At 36.4% G+C, this 19517-nt stretch overlaps 1 protein-coding gene and 1 long non-coding RNA gene across 6 annotated transcripts in view; one reads left to right on the top strand and one right to left on the bottom strand.

Moving 5' to 3' along the window:
* LOC144246223 (uncharacterized) overlaps positions 1-19517 on the bottom strand; it is a 93380-nt gene that overhangs the window by 16103 nt on the left and 57760 nt on the right. The window lies entirely within an intron of this gene.
* LOC110478224 (uncharacterized) overlaps positions 3508-19517 on the top strand; it is a 49843-nt gene continuing 33833 nt past the window's right edge. For both annotated transcript variants that reach the window (XR_002466724.4, XR_014954808.1), the window contains exons 1-2: positions 3508-4457; positions 4543-4586. This is a non-coding gene — a long non-coding RNA (uncharacterized LOC110478224). The remainder of the gene's footprint in view (positions 4458-4542; positions 4587-19517) is intronic.

Here is a 19517-nt window from a genome sequence, read left to right on the forward strand (position 1 = left end):
GATTGTTGAGACTAAATCCAGCCCCCCAGCAAGGGCTGTCAACTCTTTCATGTAAAAATGACATTGACTTTCCTGTGGAAATGAGGATCCTACCTGTGAATGAGGATCAAATATGAGAGACTTACTTTCTGTTTCCAGTTATTGATCAAATATATGTGGAAATTTGAATCCAATCTGTATTTGCTACTAATAATTAATATTTCCTACTAAGTTAAAATATAACACCTTCAGTCTAGCAAAACTGCTATTCAGGGATAGCAAATTCACTTTTAATATATAAATATATTATATTGACTGGAGTTTCATTCCAAAACCACAAATCCTGGATAACTTCACCTGATAGCAAAGCATACCATCACACAAGCAATGAGTAAGTAAAAGGTCCCAGTGAGATAGAGGTGCATAGTATTTGGAATGGCTAAGAACATAAAAAATTACCAACTTGTGTGGGAAAAAATTAGGGTTCCCATAGTACCATTTTTTCCCATTTTGTTCACACAAGATATAGGAATTTTATTTACAGAAATGAGTTTGAGGTGAGATCTACAAAGAAACTTTATGAAATGCATTTGGTAGCTTTGGAAAGATGAGGCTCATCAGTGACTGGTACAGGGTGGAACCTGCCTGGAATTGTTGGGCACTGCCAGCATTACAGTGATCCTATTCCAGAGAATAAGCATGGGAAATGGGATAAGGGGAATAGAACTAATACTGCTTCCACTGCCTGAGCAAACATCCTTACTGAAGCTCATAGCAGAAGGCACATAAAATAACTTTGATGATCAGTCTATATATATTTATCTATGACATTTCTCTGTCACAGTATCAAATGATTATACTAAACAAAACTGTGAGTGGTATCTATTTTCACACCTATATTAAGAATATGTAGCAATGCATGCCAGGATTTCTCAGTTTTCATTTATTGTTTTGACATCAGCAAGCAAAAGTGGGCGTCTTACACCACCATATGACAAACAGCAGATGATATTGCATGGTCACTGTGGAAACTGCATTTCTGAAAAAGAGGTTCATATTTGCACTTTTTTAATTAAGATAAACCACAGCATTTTTTCCAGCCTGCCTATTGTAATTTTGCTGCCAGATTGCCAGAGTTACAAATAAAATGAAGGTGCAAAAAATAGCTGGGATTCTTTTATTTTCTTTTTTTTTTTTTTTATGAAGTCATTAATATAATTCAAAGTTTAAAAACTATAATATTCTACATGAAAGAAACAGACTTTTGAGCAAGAAGGTGACAGTTCACTGATCTTGGTAAAAATACATTAAGGACAACAGAAAGCACTCACTGGTTTTGATGGGAAATGGTCACCTGATATAGGAAGTAGATTCAAAAATACACATTTTCCTTCACTTGTGATGTACTAGGTATTGATTGAGTAGTGGTGTTCAGAGACAGTGAAAAAGGCTGAAAGTGTAGTTATGGAAGAGGTTGTTCACCATACAGCAAAGTTCAGTAGCTTTGTAAGAAAGGCACAGCACTGAAATAGAAAATATTCCCAATGAGCAATACAGACTCCATAACGGCCAAGGAAGTGTTAGGAGGCTGCTGTAGATTTAAATAATCCTCTCCTATTTACTTTCAAAATGATTGCAGAGGAGAGGTGTCAGTTCAGTTGACAGAGACTGAAGGAAGTCTCTCTCCATAGGTGGTGCCTTGGTGAAATTCCGGGGTGGATGGGCATGGCCAGGTTTTTTTATAAATCAGCTGCTGCCAGCTGTGGTTGCATAGGTATGGAGTGTTTCTGTCACTGCATGGGACTGGGCTGCTTGACACGGGGTTGTGGTGATTCAGTGATGCAGCTCCACTTCAAAGAACGGAAAAGGCAGATATGAGTAATACACTTGGAAGAGGATGTATGCAGAGCAGACTGCAATTACATTTCAGCCATGTGATGTGACCATCTCCACTGTGGCCAGGTGCTTTGTCCCTCCTTTGGTGAGTCTTTTATCACACTGAGTCAGATAAGGCCAAAGCCCTGTTGTACGGAATGTGCATCTACACTATTGAATGTGATGCTGAGCTGGTAGAAAGAAGAAAGTGGCATCACTGGGATGTGTCTCTTTGGCAGGGCAGTCTCTGAGAAGCAGGGTCACTTCTTCAGTGGTGCAGTAATGCATGCCTCCAGCGTGTCAAGAAACAGCTCCTTGCAGTGATGCAGGGTCACATATATGTGCACTGAGGAATTTTTAGAGTCAAAGCATGTAGCTCTGCAATCACTTTGATGCTTGTCCAGTGCAGGAGGAAATATGTTCTTATTTATGTACTGAGATTTCTTTTATGCTGCACATAGATTGCAGTTGTTCCTTAAACAAACAAAAAAGAACAACACAATGAAGAAACAAACAAGGCAAAACAAAACAAAAAAACAAACCAAAAACAAAACAAAAAAATCCAGAACAAGAACAAAAAATTCCCAACCGACCAACAAATCAAACAAACAAACAAACAAACAAAAAAATAAAAAGAAAATAAAAAAGAAAACATAAGAAAACATATGATGGATTCTTCATATCTTCAGAACTTGCTATAAATTCTTTAGTGTTATTTTGTGGCAGAACTGTTTTACAATCTTTCATTAAAGAAATCTGTGTGAAAAGTGGTACCACAAGGTTTCAGGCAAATATTAGTACTATAGAAGTAATTTTTAAAAATTTTTTAATTACTGCACTGAATATCTGTCATTTTGAAAAAATAAAAAAAATGCAGTAATGTGAGTTTCCTATCAGTAGAGATGTTATGGCAACTGCCTGGTGACCATCAATTCAACATTTAATTTGGATGTGACTGTCCTTTTTTTGCAAGCAGTTTATGTCTTAAAATCTGTTTGACAGAACAAACCAACAAAGACCAAAAAAGAAGCATTACCCTTATTTCAACTCTTAATAATGGTATGATGAATTAGAAGATGTGAAGATATTTAAGTCTTTAATTCAACAAATGATGCACCCACCACTGCATTTTAAATGTTAAGCAGTAGCTCTGAAAATGGCCTTTCATTAAGATAGTGCTTTACTTAGTAAATATTTGATGTGTGCCATCTTTTATGGAGTATCTCACTGTAAATTTCTTTTGCTTCATGTGCCATAAGGCTAAATAGCCTTAAAAGTAATTTGAAACATACCTCTGCTATCCCAGACTTGCTTAAGATTTACCTTGCCAAGTAAAGAGCATTCTGGAATGTAGCAGGTAACAAAGATCTGCAGCAAATTCAGGACAGACCAGACATCTTAAATTTTTAATGAGTGACACAGGGCCCATAAGCATTAGATAATAAAACATAGGTATAGGAGAGTTGGTCTGAAGTGGAACTAGAAATGTAAATTCTCTCTAAGTATAATATTCTGACAACTTGCTCAATCCCTCAAGCCCATTGCAGATTATTTTTTACTTTGAGATCTTTGCAGACACAGCCATGCTACAATAGTCCAGATTTATCTGTTTTTAGCTGAAAAAAAGGGTTATCACCTGCTACAAGACACATATGTCTTGTAGCAGGTGATAACCCTTTTTTTCATAGGCAGGAGCTAGACAAGAAAGTTGATCTAGTATCAGATCATCCTGAATCCAGAGGAATTCCAATTCCAATTTTCCTCTTTGCATTAGAAGACTATTCCCACAAGCTATAACCTCTGTTATTCTGAGACAGATGCTTTTTCCCTGGTTGAACTAAGCCACAGTGCAGGAAACTCCATTGGATCAGAGTGTCCCAAGATGAAAGCTGTTTTACATTATGCAGTAGAGTAATGTGGACTGCTCCAAGTGCAAAGGCCAGTAATTTATGCTGGGCTGTGTTATATTCACAATTCATGGCCACAGTTACTGTAACTTTATTTCTGGTCCTGGGCTGATTTTTTTTTTTTTTAATTTTTGAGATTTGCAAATCCTGATCTGTTTCAGTACAAAAATGTGCTGACATTGCTTGCAGGCTACATTCACTCAGACCAGAGTAATAGGTAGCTATTTGTTAAACCTTTTTATAGAATAGTTTTTAAGGTTTTGTGTGCACTGGACATGTTAATGGCAGGCAAATTTGATCTCTGGTTTGTATCATGTACAGTAGGCTGCTCTATTATGACTGTAGTATAGCTGTGCCTATGCAACTGTGGTTGTGTCCTGTTTAGGCTGTGAACATTCTGCTTTTGCTTGTGGACATATTGATTCACTCTGAGTCATTCCTTCTCCTGTCAGAGTTGCCAGCAGTGATCATTACTCTGAAAACAAACAGAACTGGGTTCAAGGCTGACACATTTTATTCTCTGGTTTCTGAGGCAGGCAATCAAATATGAGAAGATATATGCCAGCCCTCTCTGATTCTCCTGGGGAAAGTTTGGCCACTTACACCACAAAGGCATTTTGAATGCTGACCCTTGCTAATACACTCCCAAAGGAGCCCAGAGCAGTAAGAAGGACAGGAGGCATAAACCAGGCTATTGTAAGATACACACTTTTGTGATTCCTCTTAAGCTGATGGTTTTATGAGTCTTTAAACCAATTAAGGTAGATTTCTTTCCTAGCAGAACTCTGACTGGAGGACTGTCCCATTCCTTTGCTACTGAAAATGGTAAGAAACTTTTGTCTTATTTCCTGAAGTTATGCAGAGCCTGAAGTTATGCAGATCAAGGTTTGGCTTTTTAAATTTTCTCCACTGTTAATATAATTCTCATATAACTGGTAGTTCTTTTCTTCCCTGGTATTACATAAGACACATCAGGAAGTATATCTGAAAATAGCACTCAGTTTTTGTTGTGTAAAGTTAAGTAAACCAATCTAATATATGCCTCTCTGGACATTGTACCCCATTTCATCACTAATTCAGACACCAAGTTTGCATACATGCTGTAACTAAAATTTCATCAGTCTCAAAAATGTGTTTTAATCTTGATGCATTAAAGAGCTGGTTCCTTCCATATCTTTGCTATTTCACAAGCTTGTTCTCACATCCATCATATGCCAAACTCACTGATTATGCAGCCATCCACAAACTGTTGTGCTCAGGCACATATGGAACACTAGCTCAAGCTCCAGTATATACATAATAGCCTTTCATATTCACTGCCAAATATCAGTATAAATAAAACATCCAGGGTTTTATCATTCTACATAACAAGCATAATTTTAGGCTTGCAGAAGTAAATGTTAGGATTAAAAGCAGCACACTTGAGACCTATGTTGTTGAATTTCACTCTGAATTTGTTAATTTACCTCACTCAGGCTGCCTGACTGATATCAGGTAGACCTGCCACTTCAAAAAAATCTTCAGATTTTGTCTTGTTCCATGAATCTCTTTTAATCATTACTTAATATCTTACCATTCAGATTCAGTTATTAGGTTTCACTTAAAAAAAAAGAAAAAAATAAAAATAAAAATAAAAATAAAAATAAAAATAAAAATAAAAATAAAATAAAAATAAAAATAAAAATAAAAATAAAAATAAAAATAAAAATAAAAATAAAAATAAAAATAAAAATAAAAATAAATAAAAAATAAAAATGAAAAGGAAAAGGAAAAGGAAAAGGAAAAGGAAAAGGAAAAGGAAAAGAAAAAGAAAAAGAAAAAGAAAAAGAAAAAGAAAAAGAAAAAGAAAAAGAAAAAGAAAAAGAAAAAGAAAAAGAAAAAGAAAAAGAAAGAAAAAGAAAAAGAAGTATCAATATTGGAGAATGTCATGGGCAAAAGGTTTCAAAAAATGGCATTTTTTTACCATCCTTGAGGGGTGTATGTTCTAAAATGAGCATCATCTGCAAACTTTACAGCTGAAATGTGTGTGCAAGTTTTAAAGCTAAAAAGAAGGCAAGAAACTATCTTTTTTATCCTTCCACCAAGTAAAAATACAACTCTGTTGTATCTGTTGATAGAAAAATATATGTTCATGACCAGCATAAGAGAACTTGGTTCTCATAAGATTCTGTCTTTGAGAGCAATTGTTGTGATTCATGGAAAAATCTTAAAGGGTCTGGGACAGGAAATTTAGTACTCATCTTCATATTGAATAAGTCCTTTCAGGTTTTCTCCAGCATGTTAGACTGTCACCTCATGTGCACATCACAGCATGTGCACATCTCTATACTAAATTGAAGGGAGTTCAGTGTGTAATTCCTTTACAAAAGTAATTGTACTGTACCACAGTCAAACTTGAGCAGAATACTGGCATTTTATCAAGTTATATATACAGAATAATGAGATTCAGTGAAAAAATACAAATTACTGTCTTTGACAGGATGGATGATATTCAAAGTGTATGAAAAGTGGAGTTAAATGTGAAAGCCTTGGTTCTTGATACTGCAGCTAGCTTGGAAACTTGGACAGAACATTGTGAAAAGCAGCTATGGCTTGGCTCTTTAGTCAGTTAACTACATAAATGCCCATGGACTATGTTTCCATATTTCACACGTACTTTAGCTACAGCTCATGATAAACACAGAAAGCCAAAGGAAAGCTGTAAAGCACAGGTTGGCAGAAAAAATACTTGCTAGAGTAACTGATGAAAAGGCTGAATGTTATCTGGCTAAAGCACCAACTTCTCAGTTTCTGTTTCTGCTATCTTATTGGTGAGTTGCAAAGTTCTGATTTGAAATGTGAAGATGAAAGTTGTAGAAAATCCTGGTGCTAGATCATCAATACTAGCAATAAACTAATATCCAGGAAGAGAGCAAAAGGTAGTGGTGTATGTTGGGTTGACCCTGGCTGGATGTCATGTACCAAATAAACCAACTCTATCACTCCCCTCTACACCTGGACAGGTGAGAGAAAATGAAATAAAAGGCTTATGAGATGAGATGAGGACAGCAGCCAGAGATCACTCACCAATTGTCATAATGGGCAAAGCAGGTTCAAATTGGGGAAATTAATTGACCTTATTACCAATCAAAATCAGAGCAGCATAATGAGAAGCAAATCTTAAAACCCTCACTCCTTCCTCCTGCCCAACTCTACCTCCTCCCCCACAGTGGCTCAGGGAGGCAGGGAATGGGGGTTAGGTCAGTTCATCACAGGCTGTTTCTGCAACTGCTCAGGGAGAGGAGTCCTTCCCCTGCTCAGTGTGGGGTCCCTCCCACAGCAGACAGTTCACCATGAACTGCTCCAGTGTGAGACAATCCTTCCAAGAGTTACTGTAAAGCACTCCCAAGGGTGCACTTGTGCATGAGTGTTGATCATGGGCATGGGTAGAAGTGTAAAAGTAGCATTGCTCATATAGCATATTTAGGACTCATATAGCATGTATGGCTTGAGTGATAGTAAATGCATTGGTTATAATTCCATTCAGATTTATTCCCGAGGGAATACTTTAGTATTCTGAAAAGTTATATACTTCATGTGTAAAGGGACTGATAGCCTTTGTAAGAGAGTATCTATTTATACACAAATGCAGTAAATTTGAGCATTGTACATTGCAATAAAAGAATAGGAAGTGGGACTATTTCTTGCTTGAATTATATACCACATGGTATTTATTGACACTATAGTTGCCGGAACACTTTTATTCCAGCCTCCAAGATTTCCACATAAATGAAGAACAAAGTCAAACATTCAGGGAGAAAAGAGGAATAGAGGTTTTAGGTAAGCTAGTCCAATAAAATATTAACATACATTAATGTATCTAAAGCTTCACACACAGTGCATTAATTGAATAGTTACCTAATTAAGCCATAAGAAATGGCAAATACGGGGAGCAGATGTTTATAAATCATTGGAGAAACAGGAATTTTTTTGTCATTTTCTAAGCAACATTAACCTCCTTTTCTATATAAAGTTACAGGGCCAGGATTGAAAAATCCTGTTGCCAAATATTTTACATCTTTTGGAAGCAGACAAGCAGAGATCTTGTAATACCAGACTTTATCAGAATGTGGTGACTTTAATTGTAGATTGGGCCTTGTGCACCTGTCAAGGCTTGCTGTCTTTCTCATGTGGAAATACAGATATGAGGGAGGGTGAAGTAAAGGAAACCCAGCATAAACCAGTCTCACTTCACCTTGTGCACCATAGGGTATGCATGTGAGCTCTGCATTTGGTGTTTGGTAGAGCACCTGCGTTTACTCATAACTCCTCTGGCATTAACAAAATAGCAAAGCATCTCTTCACATATGCAGAACCCAAATTTATTTTAAAATCTGCCACAGGGTACTTGTTTACAAAGCATGTTTGCATGACCTGTAGGTCTTGATTTTTTCAAATGAGTTTTGAAGGGCTGTGAAAAAGAGGGGGCTGGCCATGTCTCTATTCTGCTACACTCAGTATTTTTGGTATTTCCTACCCACTAAATGCCTGAAGCTGGAAAAGGCTGATATCTTCTTTCCTAGTAGTGATCTCTTCCTAAAATTTGTAAACTTATAAATAACATATCTGAAGACAACAGGTTAGTCTGTAGAAAGGAAAGCTGGCTTTAATCTTTGAAGAATCTACATTCTGACTGAATGTAGAGCCAAGACTTATTTAAGAGTTCTTCTGGCACATTGCAGGAAGATCGTCTTCCTTCTGTGGTTTGAGACTGTCTCTTGAGGCACTAATCTTGCCCTTCAAAAGGGAACAACCCCCAGGGGAGAGCTCTGCAGTACCCTCCCCAAGTGAACTGAGCTCGGTCCCCACAGTCCTTGGGATGGGGAGAAGTCTCTGACTCTCCTTCCAGCCAGCAGGAAGTGCTGAATGTGACTGTAAATAAAAGAATCTTTCTGGGATTCCTAATGCCCCATGTGCTGTACAGAACCTTGGGCCTTAATTTAGCTCCAGGTTCCAAGGGAAACTGTCCCTAAGAAAGCTGCAAGCTAACACTAAAATAAACTACTGTATTGAAATATTAAATTTAAATGTTCAACTTTTAAATAGTTTGTGAGACTGGTGGAAGATCCCAGTATGTTCTGTGCTTTGTGAGCTGGCAGAAGTCTGTCTGTTTGTAGTTGAATCTTTTGTGTTTGTACACAATCAGCAAGTACATGGTGTGATGTTGTTTCTCTCTGGGATGCATGAGAAGTTTGTTATCTTTTTTGTAGCAAAACTAATAAATGTTTACAGACAAAATTGCACCATTTAAAATAAACTGCCTTAGTGTTACATCTTTCATTAGATCACTGCAGCTACTCTGTATACAAGTTCCCAGGCAGATATTTTTAGGAAAATGAAGATTCATTGTAAAAGTAATTATTTTCACTATTCTATATCAACATGCAATTGAGAAATAAAAGAAAACTACTATCATGGTCAGATTGTCCTGTGAGACAAGTATTATTTCACCAATGGAAAAATTTAGTATTCTGTTATTATCCCTGTAAATATATTCTGAAATTATCTCAAAATAACCTAATTGTTAGAGAATTTGATGACACATTCAGAGCAATGTGAGCTATTGAGAAAATATTAATTTCCTTTTAAATCCTAAATTGATCTGTCTCATTGTTCAGGCTGTAGTCCAGACCAACCTTAAAAACCCATTATCTTTCCCTTCTTCTTTTTTTTTTTTTTTTTTTTTGTTACTGGTGTTTTGTTGACAGAGATGTCAAAAAACTCTGCTTTATAGTTTAATTCCATTATGTCAATATTCCTCTTTCAAATAATCACTGAGTTGACAGACATCAATAATTTAGCAAGTATCTGAGAGGAATATTTAGAAATATTTCAATATCACTCATTGTTCAAAGTCTCTAAAAATCCCTGAGGGCAGGGTAGATCTGATTTGTGTGAAGACTGAGATGAAGACAATTATGTCACCTAAACCAATGATGTTTGTTCCAAGCAAATTATAGAGACATTATGTTTCAAACTTTCAGCAGCAGAATAATTATGTTTCCATTTGGGCTGTGGAGGAAGGATTACTTCTGCTTTGCCATAGTTCCAAATCCCATTTCCAGTGATATCTAGGCTACTCTTATTCTAATTCTTGGAATTGCTCATATTCTGTACAAGTGCTTTCACATTTCTATTAGTAGCAACAGAAAATAGATTACCAATAGAGCTTTAATCATTATTTTCATATGTCATTTTTCTGTCTAGGTTCCTTAAGCATATCAGCCCTAGCTATGAATGAGAAAAACTTTTAAAAATTCAGGAAACAATCTATTGCATACACTAGTGTGTTCAACAAAATTATGAACCAACAGAAAAAAAAGTTTCTTAGAGCCATCGTGTCCATTAGTCTGAACTTTTACAGTAATGTGAAGAGAAGACTTGGGACTAAATACTGGAAATTGCCTTAGAAATATGGTTCAAAGATAGTTCTTTTTTACCACTGAAGACAATTCCATTTTAGATCATCAGTAGATCTGTATTTGGAACAACCCTAGAGTCATGCTGATGTTCAAAGTGGATCAAAATAGAATCAAATTCAAATTTACCTAAATATATATCAACCAAAGCAAGCATAAACACAGTAACTGATGCCTTAATGCTTACACTCAGATCTACTATGCTTTCATAATTCAGAGCATTTTGAAATACATAAGCAGTTAGAATTTCTTTATGCTTGTTGTTATTGTCCATTATTTGTGCAAAGCAGTATTAGGTCTCAAGGTTAATAGGTGCCTGTGACAGGCTCGTTGCTTTCCCTGTCACTACCACTCAGAGTTTGACCTTCTCATTGAATGGGTTTTTAGGATTCATCAAAAGACAGCTGGTGTAATAGCATGTGACTTTCCTACCCACTTTAGTTTGCCTCCCTTTCGTTTTTGATTTCTCTGCTGCGGATATGTGTGTCTTATGTGTTCCATGCTCATTCGCAATTGCTTGATTTTCTAGCTTTCTGTTTAGCTTTTTCTCTGTATTATACAAACTATGTTTAATCTTGCTGTTCAAATTTTTCTCTCTTGTTCCCTTTTTCTTCCTGTACTTAGGAAGGACTTAGGAATTTGGCTCCAACTAGCAAGTAAGTGCCTTGTGCTAGGAAGTAAATTTATTTTGCTCTGTGTCAGACAACTGTTCATGAACCATTAACCATCTTGCTTGGTTTCTTTCTTTAAAGTTTCATTGTATGCAATAGTACAGTCAAATAACAAAAAATACCAAAAGCTGTGTTAGCAACAGCTTTGAAAAATACTGAAACCAGATTGCTTTTGAAAAAAATCTTATCAGATTTCAAACTTACCAAGCAACAAAACTGAAGAAGTTTTACAAGCTTTCTTGTAAAAACCACACTTGAATCTAACCTAGATATTACTGCCAGCTCTTGTTGAAAATGCCTGTATTGTCTGAGATTACCTTAATTGCTATCTTGTTCATCATATCAGAGATTCCCAAAGCACAGAAGAAGCAAAGCAGCACTACAGAATCTTTCCCCTCATTTGCTTTCTAGAGGTGCTTCTACAGAAACATTTATTTTTAGAAATAAACAATTAAAAAACCAAAAAAGGCAACAAAAAAAAAAAAAAAACAAAGGAAAAAGACTAGAGACACTTGTGTTCTCCAGCCTGCTGATTAGTTCCTCAAGTTTATGCTTAATTGCTTTAAGTTGCCTAGGCTATAAAGCATGATTGTTACATTTCTGCTGTTCCACTGAAACTACTAGAAAAACCTGGTACTGTGCCAATTTAGATCAGCAGAAAACTCAGCATAATATCATCAAATAATTTTTTTAACAGTTTGACTTCCATTTAATCAACACATAAGGAAATCAGGACAGTTTAATAAACATTCAGAACAGCAATGTTATGAAAAAAATAATTCATTTTGTATTAAAACTCCTGTAATTGAGTTATGTCTGTTTACTACATTTCTGCCAAAGCCATCAGGCATCAGGAGGCTTTGCAGTAACACAAGCATAGCAGCTCTAAGTTGTCAAGGAGTTTGACGCAGTTACTCCATGGGAATATTTACATAAATGAATTAAATGAAGCAATTTCTGCTATTAAAAAAATCCAGAAACTTCAGACAAAACCTTTTTCCTTCACTTGCAAAAAATTATTAAAGCTGGAAAGCAATTCGGTCTCCATTTTTTAGCTATTACAATGAACATTTAGGACAGGGAGCAGATTTTTTGAGGAGACAAAGAGCAGTGAAGATTTAAAACCCTTGCTCATATATATAATGCAACTTCCTCCCCTGCATGTGCCTTTAATAGGCATCCTGATACAGTGAGAGATAGGGTAACATTCCTGATAACTTGGTCTTCAAAGCCAGGCTTTTACAGGAGAGTAAGATGAAAAATCTAGCCAAATTTCTGCATACTGTGCAGCAGTAGGAACATATGCTGGACTCTGTGCCCACAATCAGAGAAGCTGTAGAAGGTATGGTGTGTGAGTGGCATTCAGAAGTCTGATACAGAGTTTGATACAGTAACATTTAAAAGATTCTGTTAAATGAGTAATATTCTAGAGAAATTAAAGAAGAAAATAGCTTGCTAGAAAAGCAGATTTCAGGTTCTCACCTATTTACATTGTTTCTATACTGAAATCTTTTGTACAATCAGGAAGACACAGCACAGTAACCATCATGCTATAAAACCACTGGGCCTCTTGCTCAAGTATTCACTTGTTTAAAACCAGATGAACCCTGAATTCAGCCCCAGCTGCTCAGGGCTTTGTCCAGTTTGGTTTCAAGGTCTGTGAGGACAGAATTGCCACAGCCTTACACAAAAGGAAACCTGCTCCAGTGCTTGGGCATCCTTCTGGTGAAAAAAGTTCTCCCAGTGTTTGGTCATAATCTTCTCTCCCAATTTCTGACCATTCTTTCTTGTCCTCCCATCATGAATTATTGTAAAAAGCTCGGTTCCATCTTTTCTGTAGTTTTTCATGGATACTGGAAAGTTGTTAGTAGCAAAACAGCTTTTCCAAGAAGAACACACTCAGTTGTCTCAGCCTTCCCTTGTGCCTTGTGCTCCAGCCCTCAATTATCTTGGTGACACTTAGCTTGTTGCAGTTTATCACTGCCTATTTTGTACAGCAAGAGTTCCAAACTCAATGTAGCATTCCAGGTGTCATCTAATAAATACTGAGTGAGGGGGAGCAGTCACCTTCCTTGATCATCTCTCTATGTTCTGCTTAGTAAGTTCAACTGCCTGTTAGCTTTTGCTGCTGTCAGGGAGCACAGCTGATGTGTGTTTAGGTTGCTGTCTACCAGGATTTACAATTCCTTTTCTGAAAAATTGCTAATAAGATGGGAAGTGTACAGCATTAAAAATGCAGAGAGTTGGTTCATGCCAGGCACAGGACTGTGCCTCTGATCTTTTTGCATTCTGTGAGTTCTGCGTCTGCCCAATTTTGTAGTCAATCTAGGACCTTCTGAAGCATTGTCCTGTTTTTTAGTATGTCATTTGCTTCATCAGTCTCATTTCATCCATGGTTTTGGTGATGCCACAAAGCAGAAGAGCTCACAGGATAGACCCCTGAGGAAATCCATTTTGAGCTGAATTTCCAGGAGAGACCATTACCCACTGCCCTCATGACCCAGGGAGTTTTTCATAAATCTAATCAGGCATTGACCCAGAAAATGAGGTTTCCATCTCGGGTATAACGAAAGATGGTGTAAAAATGACCTTTTAAGTCAAGATAGACATCATAGGCAACTGTTTGATCACCTACACATCTATCAATTTTATTTATTTTATTTTATTGTAGAAGGTAAACAGGTCTGTAAAGCATAGTTTACTGTTGGTAAACCTCTATTAACTACTTACAGTCACCTGCTGAGAAGCTTAATTCTTTGCCTCCTGGTCATCCAGGTAAGCAAAGACCTTCCTGTGGTTTTGGAACTCGGATACATTATGCACCATCTGAGACAACTTTGCTGTACCAATGGGCAAAATTCCAATTAGTTATAAAATCTCTAGAGATAAGCAACCAGTTTCAGAGAGTATCTATCTATTCTCACTGTGAGGATTTTTTTTCTTATTACTAATTGGCATTCTGCTTGATGCAATTTGTGATAATTTTTTTGTCTATGCAGTTTATTATACAATGATCAATAGCTAGGTAACAAAAAAATGCTGAAGACAGGGCTGTGCCTTACAGACAATCAAAGCTTTAGAATCTCAGCTCCTGAGTGGAGTGGTCTAATCTTGCTATATATCTAATCAGAAGTGGTATTTTCATCAGTTCAACTCCACTGTAACAATTTCCCAGACATCATAATTTTTTAATGGATATAATTCTTATTGCAGTGTTATTAGACTGTGTCTTTTAGGGTAGGGCTTTGCAGTTTGGTAACAACTACTAAAAATCAGTCAAATCAGATTCTTCTTCTTTTTAGACTTGTATATATTTGAGCCAATTTTCTCTGATTGCAACACAGCCATTAAGACTGCTGGTTAAGTCCTTCACTCTCCATAGCATATATTAAACCAAATCATTGTTTGATAGGAATTTCTAGACCTCACGCTAGCTAATATTTAATCAAAAAGTGGAGCTACTACTTACCCTTGACAATGTCTACCAAACAATCAACAGGTCATCCTGACACTGCACACCTCCAGCAAAGATAAACTGCTCCAGGATATTGTGTGGAGGCTCTGCTTGTACTCTTGTCTGTTTTACACCAGCAGAATTGAGTAGAGAATTTTCTGTCACTTCTTTTAATGTCTCTTCAGCACATATGATAGAAGCTACAATTACTACTGCAGTGTGAGGGGTTATTCCTTATTCACTATTCAAATAAAAAAATTGTTTCCAGTCTTTTATTTCAGGGTGGGTTTTTGTAGCAACCCATCTCAAAGTTTAATTTCTCACTGTCTTACCAGACATTTAAAAAGTATAAATATTTGTTATTTTATGTGATATTTGACCATTTATCTGTTGCCTAACCTTAAAATTTTTGCTTTAGTCAAAATTCTTATATACTTAAATCACTGGCTGTGTCATACAGCTCTCCCCTCTGGTTTGTGTGGTTTCTAAATTGCCTGTTGCAGAGTCAACAAAGAGTATGCTTTGTCTGGCAGAAGTTTCACATTAAATCTATAGAAACAATGTTAGTCTATATGTATTAACATTAGAAGGGCCAAGAAATAAAAAATATGCATTTTTCCATCCTTTAAATAATTTTAAAATACAGTTTCTAAAAAGTGATGGACTTATTCTGTTCCTTCACATGAAATATAGTCTCTTGTATTTTTCTGATAAATGTGTTAAAGATAAGAGGCTTGGAATTTTCAAATAAAAATTACATAACTCTTGTGATCTTTGACACTCATTTCCCACTTCTACTAACTGGAGCATGGCCAGAATTTAGCTCTCAAGTTTCAATTCCATTTATAAGCAAATAATTCCTCTTACTTCTTCCCCATTTTCTAGCTTTGAGAATAACTATTATTCTTCTTTAGTGTTTATCCTGACAGATGCCAGCAGAGTAATTAACTGTGCACCTTTACTTGTTGCTTCATAGCAATAGCAACTAATGACTTTATGGTCAGGAAGTAATTTTCTCACAAAACTCTGTCTTCATTAATTCTTATTCTATTTTCAGCATACCTCTCGCCCAGTTTGAACTGGGCAAACTAACATTCACATAGTGTGTCTGACAGGGAAATACTAACATGTCTGTCCCAAGTGTAGATGCTATTGAGCTGTGTATTTGCACACTGGTGTTTCAGATCAGGGAATTTGATCTGTCCTACATACAGAGAATGACAAGCAATGTCACATACTTCTCTCTCTTCTATTCTGGCTGTTTAAGAGCAATCTACAACCCAGCTAAATATCAAAGTACTACACCTCTGTTGCCCCAGCTGGCCAGCCGAAAGGAGCAGACAGACTGACTCATAGATGACCTGATTTCTTTCTTGTCATTTGGCGGCATGTAACTTGGAAGTGGAATAAACACAAGCATCAGAGCCTGTTAGAGAAGAGAAAGCTGGGATGAGATAGAGCTTCACCAGCTCCTTTGGTATTTTAGCCATTCTGCATCCAATATAGCAAAAAAGCTTAGGGTTTACAAACTCTCATCCACAGCAGAAGGGTCCCTTCCAACAAGCTATTTGGCATTTCTGTGATGAGGCCACAAGTGAGACTGAGCAGCATTGCACAAAATACTCATGATACTTAGAGGAAAGTTATCATTGTTGTATCATGCATAAATGGTACTATCTCCTTGCTGTGCTGGTATTATTCTCATTTCAGAAACTGAACAAAGACTAAAGTAGAACTGCAAAAAAATTACTACTGAAGCATCCATAGTGTAGAGAATTGGACATTAAAATAATAGCCTACTCAGACAGTATTTCTTTCTAGACCATTTAAGGATCTCTGCTCCAGCACTTTTCAATTGTTTCTGCCTGTTCGCATAGCTTCAGCTGAAATAATCACATTTCTTCACTAATTCCTGAAGGAAATGCTGTCTATATATAGCATTTAGCTACAGTGACTTGCAGGTTTTAACTGTGATTCTGTGCTGCTTCTTTTTCATTTTTGTCCTTTAAAAAAACAGAGGGAGGTTATACTTTAGCCATGCATACAGTTAGTTAAGGCAATGACAATGTGATGTCATTACACAAGCAGACCTTGCAAGTGCTTTCTCCTTTCCCTGTCTTTGTGTGATAGTTGGACAGCTCTGCTGTAAGTAATTGCCCTCAAAATGCTTCCCAAATTGATGTGACAATTGGGGTCAGCCACAGCAGTGGCTTGTCACAGGATCCATTTATGTCAAGTGTAGAACTGGAATGTTCAGAAATGGGATTTCAGCCTGGAACTGTTCCCTACATGAGCACACTAAACGTGAGGATGTGAGGCTTATGGGGTTATATTAACCTTCCCACCCAAACTGCCAAAATAGGGAAGATTACACCTCTGGCTGGAGGTGAAGGACACAGGTCAGACTACCCTTGGGAGGTTGTGATTTATCACTGCAATAACTGTTGCATAATATTCAGTGGGAAGGATGGGAGAATAAGAAACACACAGAAGAGAAAAAACACACTTGATTTCCCCTCATATGAATAAATAAATTTCCCTATCATAGAAACATATATCTTGCTAAATTTCATAGTTAGATAATTACAGTGGTCTACCTGGAGATCATTCACAGCTCTTAATATGCATGTCTTAATAGCCCCTCTATGAGAGAAGAAGAGTGTTACTATTCCAGTATTGCACAGAAAGAACCAGGGCATAAAGAAAATATGACTTGTTCAAGATCACAGTTGGTGTTTGTTATTCATGGCACTTGAAGACATTGCCTGTGATACAATTCCTTGCTGGGGCAAGAAGGCAATGGTAGTAGCATAATTATATAAAAATTCTTTTGCTTTAAAATTAAATTTCTGGGATTGTTTTGTTTTGGGGGTTTTTGGTGGGGCATTTGTTTGTTTGTTTGTGTTTTTGTTGCTGTTGTTTTGGGGTTTTTTTCTTAGATTTTGTATTTTCTTTTGTGAGGCCTCATGCAGTAGGAAACTTCAAGGACTTGCATTTTCTGGTTGAAAGTATACAACTGGATAACTATTTATTTGTTTCAAATATATCCAAATATTTTTCTCAAAATTATTCCTGCAAGCCTATTTATATCCTATTTATATTTATACTCCTTTCCAGATGATAGCAAAGGAGAATTGTTTTTTGTTATCCTAGGGTAACCCAAGATAGATGCAAAGCCCCAAAAAGATAAAAAAAGTATATTCTACTTGCTAACTATGTATTAATTTTAAAAAGGTTGTAAAGAAAAGGGGTAATAGAAAGTGTTTTCAGGATTCCACAATTCCTCTAAAAACCAGTGTATATTCACAAACCTTGTATCCAAATATGGTACCATGGATTTATTGCTGTGTGATTTATTCCTTTACAACACTTCAGAACATTTAAAAGTTTCCTGGACATATTATTGGATGTGTATGTCTGAGTATCTGTATTGAAAAGTAGCAGCTGCAAAGATCACTCTGGCTTTTTTCACCGAATTGGAGTAAAAGGAAAAATTAACTATGTTGATTAGATAGGATTTATTGATGTGTCAAAGGGCCACTTCAAATTCTGTACTCCCCTTTTCAAACATGCTTTAAAATACTGATATATCTCCTTGGTGCTGTTAGAGCTGCAAGATGAAGCTGGCTTACTTCCTTTCTGATATGACTGGAAAGAAAATCAATATTTGCTAAGTCTGAAACCCAGAAAAATCTCAGTGTAGTCAAGTTAAATGAAAAGTAGGAGACAAGTTCTTGCTCTGGTAGGAGAAAAGAACTTCTGCTTGTACCTACTGGCTAATAGGGACAACACCAAACACAAACTCTGTCCTGATTGAACTAACTGAAAATTCACTTCCTGCATTTGAGCCTTTATCATTCTGGCTTAAAACCAACACTGCCCACCAAAAGAGCGTCTAATGTAAAACATAGGTGAGTGCTTTCAGCTTTAGAGGGCTAGCATAGAGTGGAATATAAAAATGCTCTCCATATTGCTTGTGTTCTCTGACATCTGTCTCCTTGTCGTTTTAATTCAGTGCCTTTGTGTGGTTCTCAGAGCATTTTAGCCACGTTCATTTTTCTGACATACAGATGCAAGAAAACATAGCTATACTTTGAATTTACTTTCCTACCTTAGTGGCAAATGGACTTTGTTAGAAAAAATGTGAGTATTAATTTACATCAAATAAGCAGGATTTTTGAAGCAAGGAAATGTGGGGAGTTCTCATGAATTTGAAAGAGCCAGAAGCTGCCAATTATTCATTTCTACAGGACTCCTACTTCAGACAAGATGTGAAGGTTAATCCATTATGAAACGTTTTTCCTCCTTACTTTTATAAACAGTATCTAAAGATTGAAATGATCATCAGTAACTCTTTTTTTGTGTGGGTAGTAGAGGAGGAGAATTTTTTTATGTCAAGTAAGTATACACTCCTACATATGGTGCTATTAGGAAGGTTAAATACATAGTGACTTTCTAGGTACAAGTTTAATTTAAGGCAAAGAGGTTATTCAAAGTCAAACCAAGAAATAACTTGCTTTTCAGCTTCTCAGAAAAGATCATTTGCTATCAAAATGAAATAAACCCATATTTTAATTTTTTAACTTAAGGCTTTTACATTTGCTGAATTAAGGGCAAAAAATTGATTCACACTTGCCTTGCTCATCAGTTTGTCTTGAGGGGACTAGCAGCTGAGCAAGAAGTCTAATTTACAATGAGGGCTACTGTCCATTTCCCAACAGTCGTGGCCAATCCCACTGTTTATGCTGAATTACCATAACACTCCAATTACACTCCAATCTCCTCTGCTGCTGTTTGGTCTCCTTGTGGGACAGTCATCCCAATGAACTGTCTACTTGCAAAATTTAAAAAAAAAACTTGAAGGAAAAAGCAGCAAGGTTTTTCTTGCTCTTTTCCATGGGCAGCATTCTCTTGGCAAGTGTTCTGAGATGACTGTTGCTTGCAGATGATAAATGCTTTCATCATGCATTCAACAAAAATATTACCATCATATGTGTCAAAATCTTGAACACATACAGATGGCCACAGTGATACAAACTAATTGATACAAAGTAAGATAAAAATATGGGGATTTTTTATTATTTTTTCCATTTCTCATTGTTCTTAGCAGAATTGATTTCAAATAGATAAAAACTTAATTATAAGCTATATTTGCACATTTTCTGAACACAAC

The sequence above is a fragment of the Lonchura striata genome, chromosome 4, assembly GCF_050655825.1.
Source record: "Lonchura striata isolate lonStrDom1 chromosome 4, ASM5065582v1, whole genome shotgun sequence".
NCBI classification, from domain to species: domain Eukaryota; kingdom Metazoa; phylum Chordata; class Aves; order Passeriformes; family Estrildidae; genus Lonchura; species Lonchura striata.